Source organism: Notamacropus eugenii, chromosome 6 (genome assembly GCF_028372415.1).
Source record: "Notamacropus eugenii isolate mMacEug1 chromosome 6, mMacEug1.pri_v2, whole genome shotgun sequence".
NCBI lineage: Eukaryota > Metazoa > Chordata > Mammalia > Diprotodontia > Macropodidae > Notamacropus > Notamacropus eugenii.
Genome location: NC_092877.1, coordinates 298,758,713 through 298,777,081, shown reverse-complemented (window position 1 = coordinate 298,777,081; position 18,369 = coordinate 298,758,713). Strand labels below are relative to the sequence as shown.

Genomic DNA, 18,369 nt, shown 5'->3' with positions numbered 1-18,369 from the left:
TAAAAAAGTCCAAAAACCAGTTGGTTATATGGGACTATAGCTGGATATAAAGATCTGAGAGCTATATATGTAGCAGAACAACAGCAGGAGAACTAGTTGTGAATATTACTGAAATTATCGATCAGAATGATCTTTGGATTGTCAAGCTGAGATGAAATCAACTTTTTTTTTGCAAGAAAAAATGTGGATGAAAAGACTAAATAGTGAAGAGTCAGTTATCATTCACTTTAAACCTGACATGAGAAAGAAGGGAAGAGAGTATGACCCACAAAAGCAAAGGACCAAATGCTGATTTTGGCTGGGCTCCAATAGGAACGATATGCATTCAAGTTACTTTTAGCTAAGGCAGAAAATTGAAAGGATAAATTTTGAATAGTTCTTAATTTTATGGTACTGACAGCCCTTATTTCAAGTCTTAAGAATAAACAATACAATAAAATTAAAACCCCTTAACAAGAGAGCTGCACCTTCCCTCCTAAGCTGATGACACGTTACTTCCTCCAGCCAAACTGACCTACTTGCTGTTCCTCAGAAGAGGCCACTTCATTCATGCCCTGAGTTTTGGCTGGGGCTACTCTTCCTTTTTGAATCTTCAGCTCTCTTCAAGGCTCTGCTACCTCCTTCAAGAGATTGTTCTTATTCTCCTAGTTACTAGAGCCTCCTTCCTCAAATTTTTGTGCATTTATTTTGTATGTATCTTTTCTATGTGAACATGAAGAACGTCCCCTAGTAAATTTTAAGTTCTTTGGAGGCAGATATTGTATCATTTTGTAGCTGCATCTTCAACATCTGTGATGTCTAACAGAGCAGGAACAAATACTTTTTGATTAATTATTATCTGAGGGCAATATGTTATAGGTGAAACTGTGAAAAGATTTTGGTGAAAAGAGCATCGTACAAGTGGTATTAAAGGCAGGGAGCTTGCAGAAGACAGGGAAAATCCAGAAGAAAGACATCTTGATATGGATGTCTTAGAATCATAAGAGTAGGAACTCTGCATGGATTATGAGGAAAATGCTTTGTAAACTACTTTTTAAATGTTTTGTAAAATACTCCCAAAGTTGCTTTTTTTTTTTAGCCAGCTGCTAAATTGCTGGTCCAGAAATCAAGTCCTAGGGGATTTAATACTTTCATGCCTGGGACTCCAGCTTTGGGGACCCATTGCCCTGACAACTGCCCACTACCTCCAGGCCAGGGTCCAGCTATGCTTCTTCTTAACAACCACTATGCCCCAGCTTAGTATCCCATGTCCTTCCTCCTCTTTTTTTCTTCTTTCCAGTTCTGGAACCATTATCAAATCAACTGCCATTGCTCCTAGAAAGGATGTATCAATCTACTTACCCTTGATTCTACTCACCATCTCTGAAACATTTTAAACCAGAATCTCTCTCCCTAGCCACTATTCGCTTCTATGTATTCTCTCTCCTTCTATTAGAATGTAAGTCTAGAGACTCTCTCACTTTTATGTTGCATTCTCAGTGCTTGGCATAGTGCTCAACATACAGCAAATATTTAGCAAATGCTTTTTCATTCATATAAATATTCACCCTTCTAATCAAACAACAATTATTTATTGAGTGCCTATTTAGTGCTAGTCTCTGCTCTCAAGATGAGTCCTTCAAGTCCTTTTCAACCTAGTACTAGCCTTTGCTTCAAATGTGTAATTTTGGTGACAAATCCTGTCCATCTCAATTTGAAAATCAAACAATCCTTTTTTATTCCTACAATTCTTGCTTTGGTCCAGAAGCATATTTATCTTTTGCCTAGAATATTACAATTTTCTTCAATCTAGATTCTTTGCAATAATTACCTATCCTCAACCAGTGATGTCTTAATCTGCCTATTATTCAGGTGAAATGGCACTTCTATCTTAATGTGGATTTCCATTATTATACAGGATCCAGAATGACAATCTCTGTTCAAAGCCTGGATTACAAAACTAGTTATTCCAGACTATCTCGGATCCTCTAACGTCCTAATATATTTCTCTGAAATTATCTTGGCTGAAATGAAACATGAAGGTTTGAACAAGAAAGACCAATATCATGCATCCAGGTCTGGAAGTAGAAATGGGAATCAGAGACTCAGAGCAAACCTACAATATTGGGAGGAAAAACAGAGGACATTTTTCAGAGTAGGCAGTCTAATATCCCAAGCTAAGTCTCTGTGTGCAATTTCTTGCTAGGTCACAAAAACATCTGGTCAAAACTGTATGGAAAGATGAAGGAACAAAAATATAAGAAGAAGAAAGGAGAAATGAAGAACATGTAGATTTTAGGATCATAAGCAATTTGTTTTTTTAAAATCTGGTCATGTTACTTGTCTAAAATATTATTTAAATATTATCAGAAAATAAAAAAAGAAAATATAACCTCTCATCTCTAGAAGGAGAATTTTTAACCACATGGGATAAAGGTAATCACAAAAGAGAATACAGATAATCTTAATTACATGAATTTGAAAAACCTTTACAAGAACAAAATCAAGTTAGCAAAGATAAATTGCTGACAGAGGGAAAATTTTTTTGTACCAAATATATGAAATAAACTTCTGATAGGCAAGATATATAAGGAATTTTTAAAGTCTGATCAAACCAACAACCATTTGACCAATGAATAATTGGTCAAAGCATATGAATGGTCCTCAATATAAGAATTGCAAAGTATGAACCACATGAAAGACTGCTTCAATTCACTAGTGTGAAATATACAAATCAAAAGAACTGAGGTTTTCTCTCAGCAAACTAACAAAGATGTCAAAAGCTTAGGAATAGTTAATGCTACAGGTGCTGCAGGAAGATAAGTCATAATAACACACTGTTATTAGAACTGTGAATTGGTCTAATCATTTTGGAAAGCACTTTATAATTATGTTTTAAAAAAATAATTTCTTTATTCCCTGATGCAAATTCCACCCACCCCAGGAGGTCAGAGACAAAGAAAAGTCCAATACGCACCAAAATATGTATAGCAACATTTTCTGTGATAGCAAAGAACTGGAAACAAAGAAAGTATCCCTCTATTGGGGAAAGACTAATAAACTGTGGTACATTAATGTAATGTAATTTTACTGAGTTGTTAAGAAATTATAAATATGGGACTTCTCGACCAAATGGCTTCCTGTGTAAATGAGATAGACTGCCCAACTCCCATATACTTACACCAACAAAAATGTAAAATTTTCAGAAAACTGAATAAACCAATAAATCTAATGAAAAACCATAGGATATGACTTTTTATACCTCAGAAATGCACAAAACACAAGACAGAAGGCCATGGACAATAGGAAAAAGAGTCATCAGCCAAGCCAACACTAAACCAGGGGGAACAAAGCCAGTAGCCTCCCAGTCACATCACAGACAGACCAGAAGTGGTCTGCAGGGTTCTGTGTCTAGAAGCAGAAAAGCAAAGGGGTCCCTCAAGAAACCCAAGTTGGAGGGGGAGGATCACAGATCCACAGAAAGGATAGCTAAAATGGCTTAGCTGGTCTTCACATGCTATCCCTTGTTCACTCTGCCCTGGCTGGAATGTTTTCCCTTCTCACTTATATCTCTTAGAACCCTTGGTTCCCTCTAAGCATCATCTCATTAAAGATAAGTTTAGGAGACAGAAGTCACCTGGCCCAGAAGAACTTAATATCCTCCAGTGCTAAAAGAACTGCCAAATTGGGTAAAAGTTCCAGGAAAACAGAAGAGGTGCCACAACATGAAAAAATGGTAAATTTCCTAAAAATGAACAAAAAGAGAATTTACAAACTACAGGACAATGAGTTTCAGTTCAATTCCAGGGGAAATTCTAGATTAGGTCAGTAAAAGATTGTTGGTGAACAAAACGGTAGGGAAACATTGGTTACAAAGAGTCAGAATGAAATGATCAAAATTAAGTCATATATTAACTTCATCTCTCTCTTTTTTTTCTTTTTTGACTAAAACATCACTAAGCTAATAAACAGAGGAAAATGCCTAGGTTTACCCAGATTTTAGCAAAGTCTCGTTACAGTATCTCATAATTACAGGGTTATGGGGCCTGGACAACTAATACCCCTAAACTTTCTCACATTGGCATTTTGCAGTCTACCTAGATATTCCATAATTCTTTTAACTGTCCTTTCAAGATGGCTCTCAGACCACTTAACTCCTTTCCATCATTTGCACCCCACCATCCCAGGTTCCTTGCCACTCCTTAATCCCATCCAGATCTTGTATATAAGTATCAATCTTACCCCCATTAAATTGTGCAGATTTTTAGAATCTCACATGCTCCTACTGGTGACACAATAGCAAATTTTCTAGAAATCTTGCCCTCCTAATCAGTGTTATAATGAAACCTCACTACTCTGACTGAAAGAAGGTTTGAATAGTCTAACTCTTTCATAGCAGACCCACCCTGTGCCCTTACATGTCGGAGCTCCCAGTACCCCAAACCACAACAAGACCATTATGTAAAGAAGTATATGGATTTAACAATCATGCAATCAGATGTATTCAGAACTGAATGGGTGGCTACACTCAAAGAATAGTTATTCATGATCAATGTGACAGAAGCTGTCCAGTGGAGTAGCCAGAAGATCTGTGTTTGGTTAGAATACTGTTTAACAATGTTAATCAATGATTTGGATAAAGGCAGAGATAGTTTGCTCATCAAACTTGTAAATGACACTGACCTGGGAGGGACAGCCAATGCAGTGGATGACAGTCAAAACTCAAAAGTATATTTAGAGGGTAAAACATTAGGCTGAATCTAACAAACTGAAATTCAACTGAAATAAATGCAAAGTTTTTCACTTGGATACAAAAAAAATAAATTCACAAGTATAATATGAGGAGGGATGGTCAGACAGCTGTTCTGAAAAAAACCTGAAGGTCAACAGAAGTCACCACCATAAAAAATGTGAACTTGGGTGGCATAAAGAAGGTACAGCATCCATTAAGAGTGAGGTATTAGTGCCATTATACTCTGCCCTAGTCAGATCTTAGCTGGGGATGAAGTACTTCACTGTATTCAGTTCTGGGTATCACAGTTTAAGAACACCCATAAGCTGAAAAGTGTCCAAAGGAAAACAACCAAGAAGAGCCTTGAGTCCATATTACATAAGGACCAATCAAAGGAATTGAGAATGCTTAGCATGCAGAAGGGAAGAGGGAGAAAATAAATAAAATGAAGATATTAATAAATTAAAGAAAATAAATGTCTTCAAATATTTGAAAGGCTAGATTGAACCTGCTCAGTTTAGCCCTCCAAAATATATCTAAAGGACACCTTCACATTTATATGCCATCTTAATGCCTACAAAATATTTTCCTTACAACTCACTAAACGTAGTGGGGCATTATTATTCCATTTTACAGATAAGGAAACTAAGGATCTGGGAGATTAAGAGACTGGTCTTTCACACCCAGCTCTCCCAGGATTCAAACATGGCTCTCCTGACTCTAAGTTCAGTGTTCTTTCCCCTACAAGCTTCCTTATACAAATGCTATCAAGTACTAACATCTTTTGGTTTTCTCTGGTTATTTTCCTTCTAGATAACAGTAAAATAAATAAATAAATAAATATAGCTACATATAGCTTTACAGAAGGCAGATTTCCTCATTTTTAGCTAGTATTCAATCTAATATTTTGTTTATCTCCTTAATTTTTCCCCTATATCAAAACCAGAGGCTAGAGTTTACTTGGGAGTGGCAGGGGGGTGAAGGGTAAGAGGAAAATGGGATAGCTAGGATATGTGAAAATAGGAGGAATGTACTAGAGTCAAACTGTAGTAGAATGGAATCAAGTGCATGCTAAATTTCTACAAGTTACCCTCCAATAATTTCAGTTCAGTTGAAACGACATTTATTAAGTTTCTGTTGTACGTAGGGCACTGTACTAGCACTATGGATATAAACTCCAAAACAAAAGAAAGTTATATCCACAATGTTGGGCAGGAGTGCACAGTTAAATGTGACACAATACCTTTTGCTTTCTGACATAGACATAAAGAATACTTTTACTGAATCTTTAAAGATTAAAATATAAGTTAAAGGTAGACACTTTATTAAAATAATTTGCCCACAAAACTCAGTAACCAAACAATTCATGAATGACATTTAACACCCTCTTTTTTTCTTTTCAGTAGCTATAATATACTTATCTCAACTGGAGAAGGCTGAATCCTTTATCTTTACCCTGAATTTAAGTTCAGGGACTTTTTCTGAGCATATTTGTCTGTTTGGCTTCTGTTTATCTGAGCTGTCAGAACGAACTATCTGTAATAAACAACACAGGAAACCTTGCAGTGATGGGACAAATAACTGAAGCAATAGTTTCTTTCCCAGAACACAAACTTCTTATAATAAACACAATTGTGATTTCAGAGTATCACTAAAATTCCCTATAACAGGTTAATAAAAAATGCTATATTACAAAATATACAAATCATTTCTTTCCTTGACATCACAATGGCTTTTTCTTTTCTGGTTTGGTTTTGGTTTTAAAAAAATCTTACCACAGATTAATTGGTGTATCTGAGAACAATTCCTTTTTCAGCAGTGCAGAGTGGAGAATAAAGGAGGTCAGAAACATGAATAAAACAAATCCAAGCCTAACAAAAAACTTTGTTTTCCACAGTTTCCCCAATTATCGATTCATTTTAAATATATTCCCTTTTGAGGGTTATGAGACCAATTGATGACTCTATACTTTCTGGATAAAAGAAAAGACTCTAGTTAAAGGGTTCTTAAACTAGAGTCTATGGATTGATTTCAGGGAATCTGTTTGAATAGAAAAGTTACATCTTGGTTTCAATATAACTGATTTCCTTTTCGATCCAAAGCATTTTATTTTATGAATTTAAAATACTCTCCTGAAGGGTAGGGAGGAGTTCAAAGTCTTCCAGGACAGAACACAGAAATACACAGTTATAAAGAATGACAGTCAACACAAAAGCAAAATCCACAGATCAAAAGTATAGATAAGATTTGCCCACAAATAGATCATACACTGAGAACAGATGTGCCAAGTTCACTGGAATTTTTATCCTGGAGCCTCTGAAGACCAGTAACATGTCTAATCTAAATTTTCTCTCTCTATATATAAAAACACTTAGCACCCTAACACACTTAACACTTTGAGATTAATATATAGCAGCAGGCATTTAATAAATGTCTGTGGTTGTTAACTTGCCTCATCTATTGAACTTTCTGAGAGAGATGTCAGCACCCTGAACTTTCAGGGAAAACACAAACAGAGAAAATATAAGCAGAGAAATAAAGACCAAAAGATAGGGCTCTACTGCCTAGATCAAAGCGTTATTCCTATACACTTTACATATATCCCTTGATCGAGAGAATCTTTACATCTGAGCAAAATCAGGAAGCTCTGAACATATGGTCACTCAGAATTTCAACCAGGGAATCACAAGATCCTTCTCATAAGTATACTCATACCAACTCAGAGCATGTATACACTTCTCAGAGCCAGAAGGTATCACAACCCTCATGACTCAGTGCCTAATTAGGAATTAGCAAAAGGTGTGAGAGCTTTCCCACAAGCAGGCCTCCCCTTAGCAAACTTTCCTTAATGGGCTCCACATGAGACCTATTAATGGGCCTGGAAGATCTTAAATCCCATTAACATTACAGTCTCTTAAGAAAGGATTCCAAAAGTTGCCAAAGAAAATGCTGAGCTGCAATAGGACAAGTAAAGTATTTCCCAACTGAAGATAAACCATCCTCACCAACAGTTTATTCTTCTCTATCTCCCTTCTTTATATCCCTGCCCTAGTATTGTGGATAGTTGGCCCAAAAGAGAGAGAAGACTCCAACGCCACCAGTGGGGCAAATAAGATTTGCGAGACTTTTTCCCCTCTAGGAGGAGTTGTTCCTGGAAAGATTTAATGTCCTTCAAATGAGTGGAAACAGCACCAGCTCTGGAGTCAGAGGACCCAAGTCCAAATCTTTGCTCTGGTGTTTACTACCTATGTGACCCTGGACAAGTCTTTTATCCTTCCTGGCCCTCAGTTTTCCTCATCTATATAATGAGGGGGTTGACCTAGATGGTCTCTGAAATCTTTTCAGCTCTAAATCTAGGTTACCCAAATCCAGAAAAATAAATGGAGCTAAGATGGATAAAATACACGTAAATAAATGAAAAACTAAACCAGGGAAAAGAATGAAACAATCCCACAGCTTTGGATTGAGGCAATCACTGCAACTGAATTTAAATATCAGCTCTTTTTTTAATTACCTGTGTAATCATGAGAAAGTTCAATGGGTCTCATTTTCCTTATCTGTAAAATCAAGAATTTGGACTTTCTTGTGCGTCTAACTATCATTTTTATGCAAATAATTCTCAGATAACCCTTCTCTTTTCCCCAGGGTTTGATACTGTGAAACAACCTATTTGACATTTCAAACTGGATGTAGTCAGTCATAGTTGTAGTAGTCATCATTGCAGGAGTATTCATCTAACACATATTTATTTATTATAATGTTATTTATAATATTTACACAATGCCTAATTTGATTGTATTAATTATAATACCTGCTAATAGCAGAAATATTAATTATAATACCTACTAATTATATTTATATAACACCTACTATTTGCCAGAAACTGTACTAAGTGCTTTACAAGTATTATCTGAATTGATCCTTCTGACAACCCTGTAAGGTAGGTGCTATTATTATTATCCCCATTTTACACTGAGGAAACTGAAGTAGAGGTTAAATCACTTGCCCAAGGTCAAACAGCTAGTAATTGTCTGAGGCCTCATTTTAACTCAGGTCTTTTTGACTACAGACCCAGTGCTCTATCCACTGCACCATCCAGTTGCCTCTAAAACTTAACATGTCCAAAATTGAACTCATTATCTTACCCTTAAATGCTCCCTTTTTCCAAATGTCTCTGTTTCTGTCAAAAGCATCACTGTCCTTTTAAGTTTCACTGGTTCATAACTTGCTCTCCTTTACAATGTGTATGTACATATATATATATATGTATGTATGTGTATATATATATATGTATGTATGTATGTATGCAACCAGCTGCCAAATCCTCCTCTTCCTATCATTACAATATCTCTCCATTCACACAGCCACCACCTTCATTCAAGACCACATCACTTCTTGCCTAGATTTTTGAAGCAGTCTCCTAACTAGTTTCCCTACTCCACAGCTCTTGCTACTCCAGTTCACCCTATGAACTGCTGACAAATTAATTTTCCTTACACACAGACCTGACCATCTGACTTTCTTCAGTCGCTTCCTATTGACTTTGGGATAATATGTAACCCTTTCTTTTGAGCTTTTAAGTCCTAGACAACCTGTCCTCAGACTATCTTTCCAGCCTCACTATGTATTATTTCTCCTCCTACACACTAGCCAAATTGGCCTTCTCTTTGTTCTACATACACAACACATTCTCCCAACTTCATGCTTTTGCACAGGCTGTCTCCCTTGTCTGAAGTGTACTCCCTCCTTACCTCTACCTCATAGATTCCCCCTCTTCCTCTTAAGTACCATCTGTTACATGAAGCCCTTCTTAATTTCCCCAACTGCTAGAGCTTTTTCTGGTAAACAACCTCATATTTAACAAGCAGGTATATAGTTGTAATAATTCACTTTATGTTTATGCTACATTTATTTGTATGTGTCACCCCTGTCTCCTCCATTACAAAGTAAACTCCTTGTGAGCAAAGATTGTTTCCTTCTTTGTACTCATATCACACACACACACACACACACACACACACACACACCCAACCTAGCACTGTGCCTGGCACACAGTAAATACAAATTTCTCTGGTGTCCTCTCTACCTCTTAAATCATATGATCTTCAATTAATCTAAGTCATATTCATGCTCTGTTTACCTTTTTTAGTTAAACTTTAACTAGGGAATTACCAATGTCAATGTACAAATATTACTTCATAGACACTGTTTTCTCCTTATTCCTTTTCAAAACACCTAGAACTGGGCATCCTAGGAACATATATTTGGAAAGATCTAAAGGTAGAAGGGACTTAAGAGTTGTCCAATCTAACTTCTCAACTTTCCAGATAAGGAAACTGAGGCCCAAAGAGAGTGACTTGCCCAAGGTAAGTAAATAACAGGGACTTTGTACTTAGGTCCTTTAGCTCCAAATTCAGATTTATATTCAAATGCATCACACTACTTCTTAGAAGATTTCACCTAAAAAATTTTGCTCAATGTAAAGAGCTTCCTAACAGTTGGAGGTTATTAAAAACCAGAATGATCTCCTTTAAGATCTAGTGAGTTTCTCCATCATTAGAGGTCTTTAATCAGAAGTCAGACAACCCTTTGTCAGCAAACTGAGGCAGGTAGGTGGTACAGCAGAGTGCTAAGCTGGAAGTCAGGAACACCTGAGTTTTAATCCTGTTTCAAACATTTGGTTATATGACCCTGGGCAGGTCACAACTTCTTTGATCCTCACTTTCCTAATCTGTAAAATAACAATAATAATAATAATTAAAAATGGAGGATCAAATGAGATAATGTATGTGTAAAGAGTTCTGTTGACCTTAATACACTGGATATGCTAACTTTTCTATTGTTGTGGTAGAAGGAATTCATGCTAAGATGGAATTGGACTAGATGACTTCTGAGATCTCTTCCAACTTTAAAATTTGACGGGTCTATAGTTTTCAGATTACTCTGGATATTGATAATGTTCTTCCAACTGAATAATTCAAATGCTGGATATTGATAATGGTTTTCCAACTGGATAATCTGAATGCTCTAATATTTTAATTTTTTATTCCTAAATTATGTGAAATTTGTTGTCTATAGAATATCTCTACCTAAATGTCCCACTTGTACTTCAAACTCAATATTTATAAAAAACAAGTTCATCTTTCCTCCTAAACCTATTCTCTCTTCTAATTTTACTATTTCTGTCAGTGGCATGGGTGTCCTATACCACATTGCTGCCAAAGGTCAAATCTGACCATGTCACACCCTACTCAAAATCCAGTGGCTTCCTGTTGTGCCTCTAGAATCCAAAATTATCTCCTATTTAGCTTTTAAAGCCTTTCACAACACTGCCCAACTTAACTTTGCAGACTGTCCTGATCCCTTCAATTATCAGTGCCCTGACTCTTAGACTACCCTATATTTAACCTATTTTGCTATTTCCCTGTATCTATTCTCTTTCTATTTACTTTGTATGTACAGATATGTCATCCACTACACCTCTCTGGCTCTATTTAGCATTACTCCGCTCTATGCACTCCACACACTGTAACCAAACTGCTTTCTCACCTTCTACTTTTTCCTGTTCCTCGAATAGGAATCCTCCTTCTTGCTTTGGAGAATTCCTTTAAAACTCAATTCAAACTCTACCTCTTCCAAAAAAACTTTCCTGGCACACACACCACATCATTCACATTCAATCACTCATTTTGAACCTCTCTGACCAAATTTTGTGCATTATGATTATTTTGTTTGTATCATCTCTAGTACAGTGCTATAAGCAGAGACTTAATAAAAGTGTGATGAAATGCACACACTTAATGCATGTTTGTTAAATGGAAGGGTTTCTCCCAAGATCAAATTCATATTATGATAGAAGTAAGATTAATTACTTTATTAATACTGATACTGTTAAGTGACTTGCTGGAGAAAAAAGTTGTAAAACCCTGGAATTCAAATTTCACCACTTTCTCTTTCCCACAAATATACATAAGAAATGCCAACCACCAATTTCCACAAGAGGATAATATGAAAGTATATGTTTTAACTAGCTCATTTTGTATGATTCACACATTGAAATAAATTAAGAAAAATTTCGATTCCTTAAAAGGCAAATTTAATATCAATTTTCCTCCCTGATTAAACATTTGGGATTGCATTATTTTACAGTGGGCTCCACCAATTTACTTTGCTTTTAAATCCAAAAATTCAAGAGAGAGATAAATTTTATACCTTTTTATAAGGTTAAAAAATCCAAACAAATGGGAGTAAATGGCAGAATGTCCCTAGATGACCCTATTTTCCAGCTTCTAGTCACAAAAGAGTGTTACTGCTAGTGGAACACAAGGGTCTACTCTAGAAGAAGCTGAAAAAAGGCTCAAAGATGACACTAAACAGAAACTACTTTGTAGGACATAATTAAGCCTTAATTCCTATTATGGGTAATTTACTGGACACATAGAGATAACTGATAACTACAGGGCACTCCCAGGTGAAGTAATTCCCTCTATCAATGCAGGTCAGCACATACTCTTCAACCTACATTCAACCTACAGAGTTGCCTGGAGCAGTAAGATGTTAAGTGACACACACAGCTAACCATTCTCCAACCAGGAAAATGGCAGCAGCGCGCAGTCTTAATGTTATGTAGTACAGTCTTCTATAAGAGAGAACTTTTAATTAATGAGGCATTAAAGTCAAACACTGGAAATGGAATTAAAATACAGTTTGTTGAGCACATCAGAATATTATAATGTCAATACTCAAAGGGCTATTGTAAATTTGAGGTGCTACATTCTAGAACTTCAATATGTAGCAGACTCTTGCCTTTTTCTCATTTAACACACCATCACTAGGGCATTTAAAAATTTTTTCCATCAAAAAGTATAGCTTCACTAAACTTTATTTGCTTATTTGCAAAAGAAACTTCTTTAAAAACAAAATAGGAACACTCAAATCTGCACATAAAATAACCATCTTGAAAGTATTCTTAGTAGAAACTCTTTTTCTTAAACTCTTAACACTATCAGAATTCAATATTACCACAATTACCTTAAAGGTCTCTTTAGGTTTATTTTGAATGGAGCTTACTTTTGATCTGTTAAAAACTCCATAATTTCTAAAAGGAAATGGTGTTGAAAATATTTGCAATAGGAATATAACTTTTGAGTCCAGGTCTACCTGGGTTTGAGACCACCTCTCTTTACACTCTCTTGACATATTTCTGAACATATAAAGATGAGGAAAAAATGTAGTCACTGCACTCAAGGAGCTTGGGGGATGAGTGGGGAATGGGATACACATGATAAAAGGGAGTACATGATGAGGACAGAGAAAAGATTAAAGACAGTTCCCTAAGAAAATCTGGAGGAAAGATCACTTTCGGCTAAGAAAGATTTCACAGAGTGAGTGGCCCTTGAGCTAAATCTCAAAGGAAATCAAAGGTGAAAACAAGGAAATAGAATCTAGTGTAGGCACATGCCCTATCATCTCCATGCTTATGCCCTCTCCCCTGATGTCTCACAGGGGAGCCCAAGTCTGACATGGAAAAAGAATACTGACAGCTAGAAAATCAGAGACATTTTTCAGGAAAAGGGCCACTGCTGCCTACAGTGAACAGCCTTAACTTCTTCTAGTGATGCAGATAGGTGGGGCAGTGGATAGAGTTCTGGGCCTGGAGTCCAGAAGACCTGAATTCAAAGCAAGCCTCAGACTCTTACCAGCTATGTAATACTGGTCGAGTCACTTCTGTTTGCCCCATGTCCTCATCTGTTATCTGGGGATAATACAGCACTTACTCCCAGGGCTGTTGTTAGGATCAAATGAAATAATAATTATAAAATGCTTAGTACACTGCCTGGCACATGTTGTTCAGTCATTCAGTTGTGTCTGACACTTCATGACCCTGTACATGGTTTTCTTGGCAAAGATACCAGAATGGTTTGCCATCTCCTTCCCCAGTGGATCAAGGGAAACACAGGTTGAATGACTTGCTCAGCATTACACAGTTGGTAAGAGTCTGAGGTCACATCTGAATTCAGGTATTCCTGACTCTGGGCCTACCACTTTAACCACTGAGCCATTGAGTTGCCTCACGGAAACACAGTAAGTGCTAACTGAATGTTAGTTATTATCATTATCATTATTGATTCAGACCTAGTTATTTTAGGCAAAACAAGACAAAAGAACAAACTCTAGTTATATAACTGCAGATAACTTTTCATCAAAAATACTAGGTGTCGTGACAGTCCCAGGATTTACCCTTTCTCAAAAGATTAAAGAAATGATTAAAAATTAAATTCAAATATGTAACATCAAAGAGTTAGCATGAACAAAAACAGTAACATATCAACTTTGACAATAAGTAACATGAGTATATTTAATAAATATTTACCAAACTGAACTGTCGAATTGAATGCTATCCTAATGACCAAAGTTAATCTGACTTTCAAAAGTAATCAATTTACTTTTAAATAGTTTGCACATTGAAAAGCTAGTCCAAGAGAAAATTGCAAGTGTTCCAAACTATAAAGAAGTTGCCCAATTTCACATGTGCTGAAAAGATATCTATGCATTATTTTCACTAATTATTCAGATACACATATGCACATATTATAGCTAATAACATCCAAAGACAAATTTCATCAACAAACATTTGCTCTGCCATCTAAGGGTCTGGTAAAGAATCACAGCAGAATCCTGGGCTTATTTAAAAAAAAAAAAAAAAAAGACACCTGTGCCTTACCAGTTGGTAGATGGCCATGTTGTTTTTACCTTGAGAATAAAAATGAGCCCAGGTCAAATTTAGAAGTCATGGACACAATGACTGAGATAGTATACCTTCAGCTTTTCAGTAAAAAACAAAAACATCCAACTTTGTTCTCCCTAAAATAAAACATGAGACTCAAGATTTAAATCAGTTTAAGCCAATCTAAGTCAAAAAAATTTATTGATCACCTTCTATATGGGCACCATGCTAAGAACTGAATATAAGAAGAAAGGAAACGAGTCCCTACTCTCAAAAAGTTCACATTCTAATGGGAAAGACAACTTGCAAACTACACAGAAACAAGATAAAAAACAGGGTATTCTGGAGGTAGTCTCAAAAGGAAGACATTAGGTATTAGGGGAAGGGCTTCTTGAAGAAGGAGGGATTTTATCTGAGATTTGAAGAGAGCCAGGGAAGCTAGGAGGAGGACATGAGAAGTTAAGGGAATTCCAGGCATGAAGGACAGCAAGTGCACAGAATCAGCAGATGGAACATCTTACTCAAAGAAGAGCAAGGAGGACAAAGTTCCTGGTTCATAAAGTGTATGCAAGGGAAGATGCAAGAAGATCAGAAAGGCAACGTTACATTTAAAAAGGCTCAAGAAACATAGTTTCTGGGCAATTTAATTATCTTATTAATAAGGTCAGCAAGTTACTAATAAAAGGATGGACAAACATATGGCAGTCTCTCCTAAGCCAAAGACAGTCATGGTGGCAGACTCACAGTTTATATACCCTTCAAAACAGTAGGTGGGCCGTCAAACAGCAGTCAAATCTAATTGATTAACTGTGATTGGAGATGGATGGGCTATATTAAAATGAAGGCCTGAAAAATGCCTTCCACATCCAGAGAAAGATCTATGGAATTGGATCATAGAACAAAGCAGACCATTTTCTCTTGTGTTATGTTTTGTTTTCATGGTTTCTCCCATTCATTTTAACTCTTCTATGCAACACGACTAAGATGAAAATGCATTTAATAAGAATGGATGTGTAGAACCTATATAAGACTGCATGCTATCTCAGGGAAGGAGGGAGGGGAAAAAAATCTAAGATATATGGAAGTGATTGTAGAAAACTGAGAACAAATAAATTAATTAATAAAAAAGAAAAAGAAATAAATAAAATGGCCTGAATATCTCTTGAATAGGTAAAGTATCTCTATCTCAGACCACCCACAGCTTTAGGGTATCAATTCAAAGAATTGTATACCCCACCCAAGCCTGAGCAAAATGTAACCTAAACATAACCTTCCCCACCTTAGATTAAATTACTTTCAAGGTTGGGTGGGTTTGACCTAAATCTACAGAGAGTCAATGCAATCTCATTATCAGTAATGTCCTTCGAGAAAAGGGAACTTTTTAAAATGAGGAATTTAGGAAAAGGGAAGAGCCTTTGAGTTTCCCTAAGATACTGGTTATTAATAATCACCTCTCATGGTAAGACAGGAATAGCTAATGAAGACTTTTGAGAGCCAAACAGGATTTCATATTTGATACTAGTGGCAAGAGGGAGGCACTGGAGTTTAATGAATAGTTTAATGATTAGACCTACATTTTATGAAGACCATTGATAACCAAGTGGAACTTGGAGTGAAGTGGAGAGAGACATGACATAGGGAAAACAACCAGAAGAGTATTGCAACAGCCCAGGTGTGATATGATGAGGGCTTGCACCAGCATGGTGGAAGTGTCAGAGGACAGAAATGGAGTATGTGAAAGATATTGGGAAGGTAGAATCAATAGGACTTGGCAACAAATTGGCTATGCAGAGTAAAATAGTGAGGAATCAAGAACGCTATCTAGGTTGTGAACTCAGACAACTGAGAGGATGGTAGTGTCCTCAACAGTACTGGGAAAGTTAGGAAGAGAGGAGGGCTTTGGGGGAAGAAATAATGAGCTCAGTTTTGGACATTAAGGTGTCTATAGGACATCCAGGTCAAGATTTCCAACAGGCAGTTTGAATATTTAAGAGCTGGTTGTTGTCCTTCATCTTTGAAGAAGACCAAAATGACATCACTATTGTAAAGTGAAATTTCAGTTTGTCCGACTGTGGCTGATCAGACCACTACGAGCTCGAAATGCTCTACCACAGGTTGGGCACAGATAGTCCGTGTGAATATTTGGGGTGAATATCCCAAATTTGCGCATCCTGCTTTTACTTTGTGCTGTCTCAATTCTGCTTTGCTCAAAGAGCACAGCACCTTTTCTTATGTGGGCACACCATGCTGAGCAGTCCTGTGCCAGTGTCTCCCATGTTGCACAGTCAAATCCAAAGTTCTTGAGAGAGACTTTGAGAGTGTCCTTGTATTGTTTCTTCTGGCCACCATGTGATTGCCTGCCCCATGCAAGCTCTCCATAAAATAGTCTTTTTGGCAAGCATACATTTTGCATTCGAACAATATGGCCAGCCCATCAGAGTTGCACTCTCTGAAGCATAGTTTGAATGCTTGGCAGCTCAGCTCGAGCAAGGACTTCAGTGTCTGGTACCTTATCCTGCCAGGTGATCCTCAGAATCTTCCTAAGACAGTTCAAATGGAAACGATTCAGTTTCCTGGTATGGTACTGGTAGACTATCCATGTTTCACAGGCACACAACAATAAGGTCAGCACAATCGCTCTGTAGACCTTCAATTTGGTAGTCAGTAATACCTCTTCTCTCCCAAACTTTTCTTCAGAGCCTCCCAAACACTGAGCTAGCTCTGGCAATGCATGCATCAACCTCATTGTCAATGTGTACATCCCTGGAAAGTATACTACCAAGGTCAGTGAACTTATCCACAGCATTCAAAACTTCTCCATTTGTTGTAATTGATGGTTGCATGTATGGATGGTGTGATGGTGGTTGATGGAGCACCTGTGGGTTTTTTTGGTGTTATTAGGCCAAAATTAGCACAGGAAGCAGAGAATTAATCCATACTTTGTTGTATCTCAGCTTCAGAGACTGTACTGAGTGCACAATCATCTGCAAACAGAAAATCATACACCAACACTCCCTCCACTTTGGTCTTGGCTTGTAACCTTCTCAAATTGAAGAACTTAACATCAGTACAGTAGTTGACCTTGATGTCGTGTTTATCCTCACTGAAAGCATTTGTCAATATGGCTGAAAACATTGTGCTAAAAAGCATGGGAGCAAGCACACAGCCCTGTTTCACTCCATTGGTGACTGGGAAGGCAGGAGAGCATTGTCCATTATCCAGAACCCGGCCAAACATGCCATCTTGAAATTGACGTACAATACTGATGAACTTCTCCAGGCAACCAAATTTTGACATAATTTTCCATAAGCCCTCATAACTATTTATATGGAAAATTATATTTAAGAGTGAAGGTTTGAGGAAAGAGGTGTGGATCTGAGAACAGTTTAGAAGGAGATAATATCCATGTCAGCTGATGAAACTGCCAAGCAAAATAGTATAGAAACAGTATTGCTTAACAGACTTAGAAGTTTTCAAGTATAATGATTAGAATGATTTAAATTACCAAATGATTTAAAGTGGATTTAAAATTACATTCAGCTAGGTGGCACAGTGGATAGAGAGAGCATTGGCCCCTGAGTCAAAAGGATCTGCGTTCAAATCTGTCTCAGACACTTGACACTTAATAGCTATGTGACCCTGAGCAAGTCACTTAACCCCAACTGACTGCCAAAAAAACCAACAACTCATAAATAAATTATATTCTCTGAGCCTCAGTTTCCTAATTTATAAAATGAAGTCACTAGGCCAAGATAATCTTTCTCTAGCATCTATTTCAATTCTAAAATTCCATGTATAAGAGCCAAGAGAAGCTAAAAGCTAAGGAAACAACATTATAAGGCCTTGAAGCATTAGATCATGAATTTTACAGTCAACTCTTAATAATTTGTGCTAATGGATTAAAGTAATCATTCAGGCAACTCAAAATTGA

At 36.8% G+C, this 18,369-nt stretch overlaps 1 protein-coding gene across 2 annotated transcripts in view; it reads right to left on the bottom strand.

The window, feature by feature from the left end:
* The window catches only part of BMPR2 (bone morphogenetic protein receptor type 2), a 225,700-nt gene that overhangs the window by 124,050 nt on the left and 83,281 nt on the right, over nt 1-18,369 (bottom strand). The window lies entirely within an intron of this gene.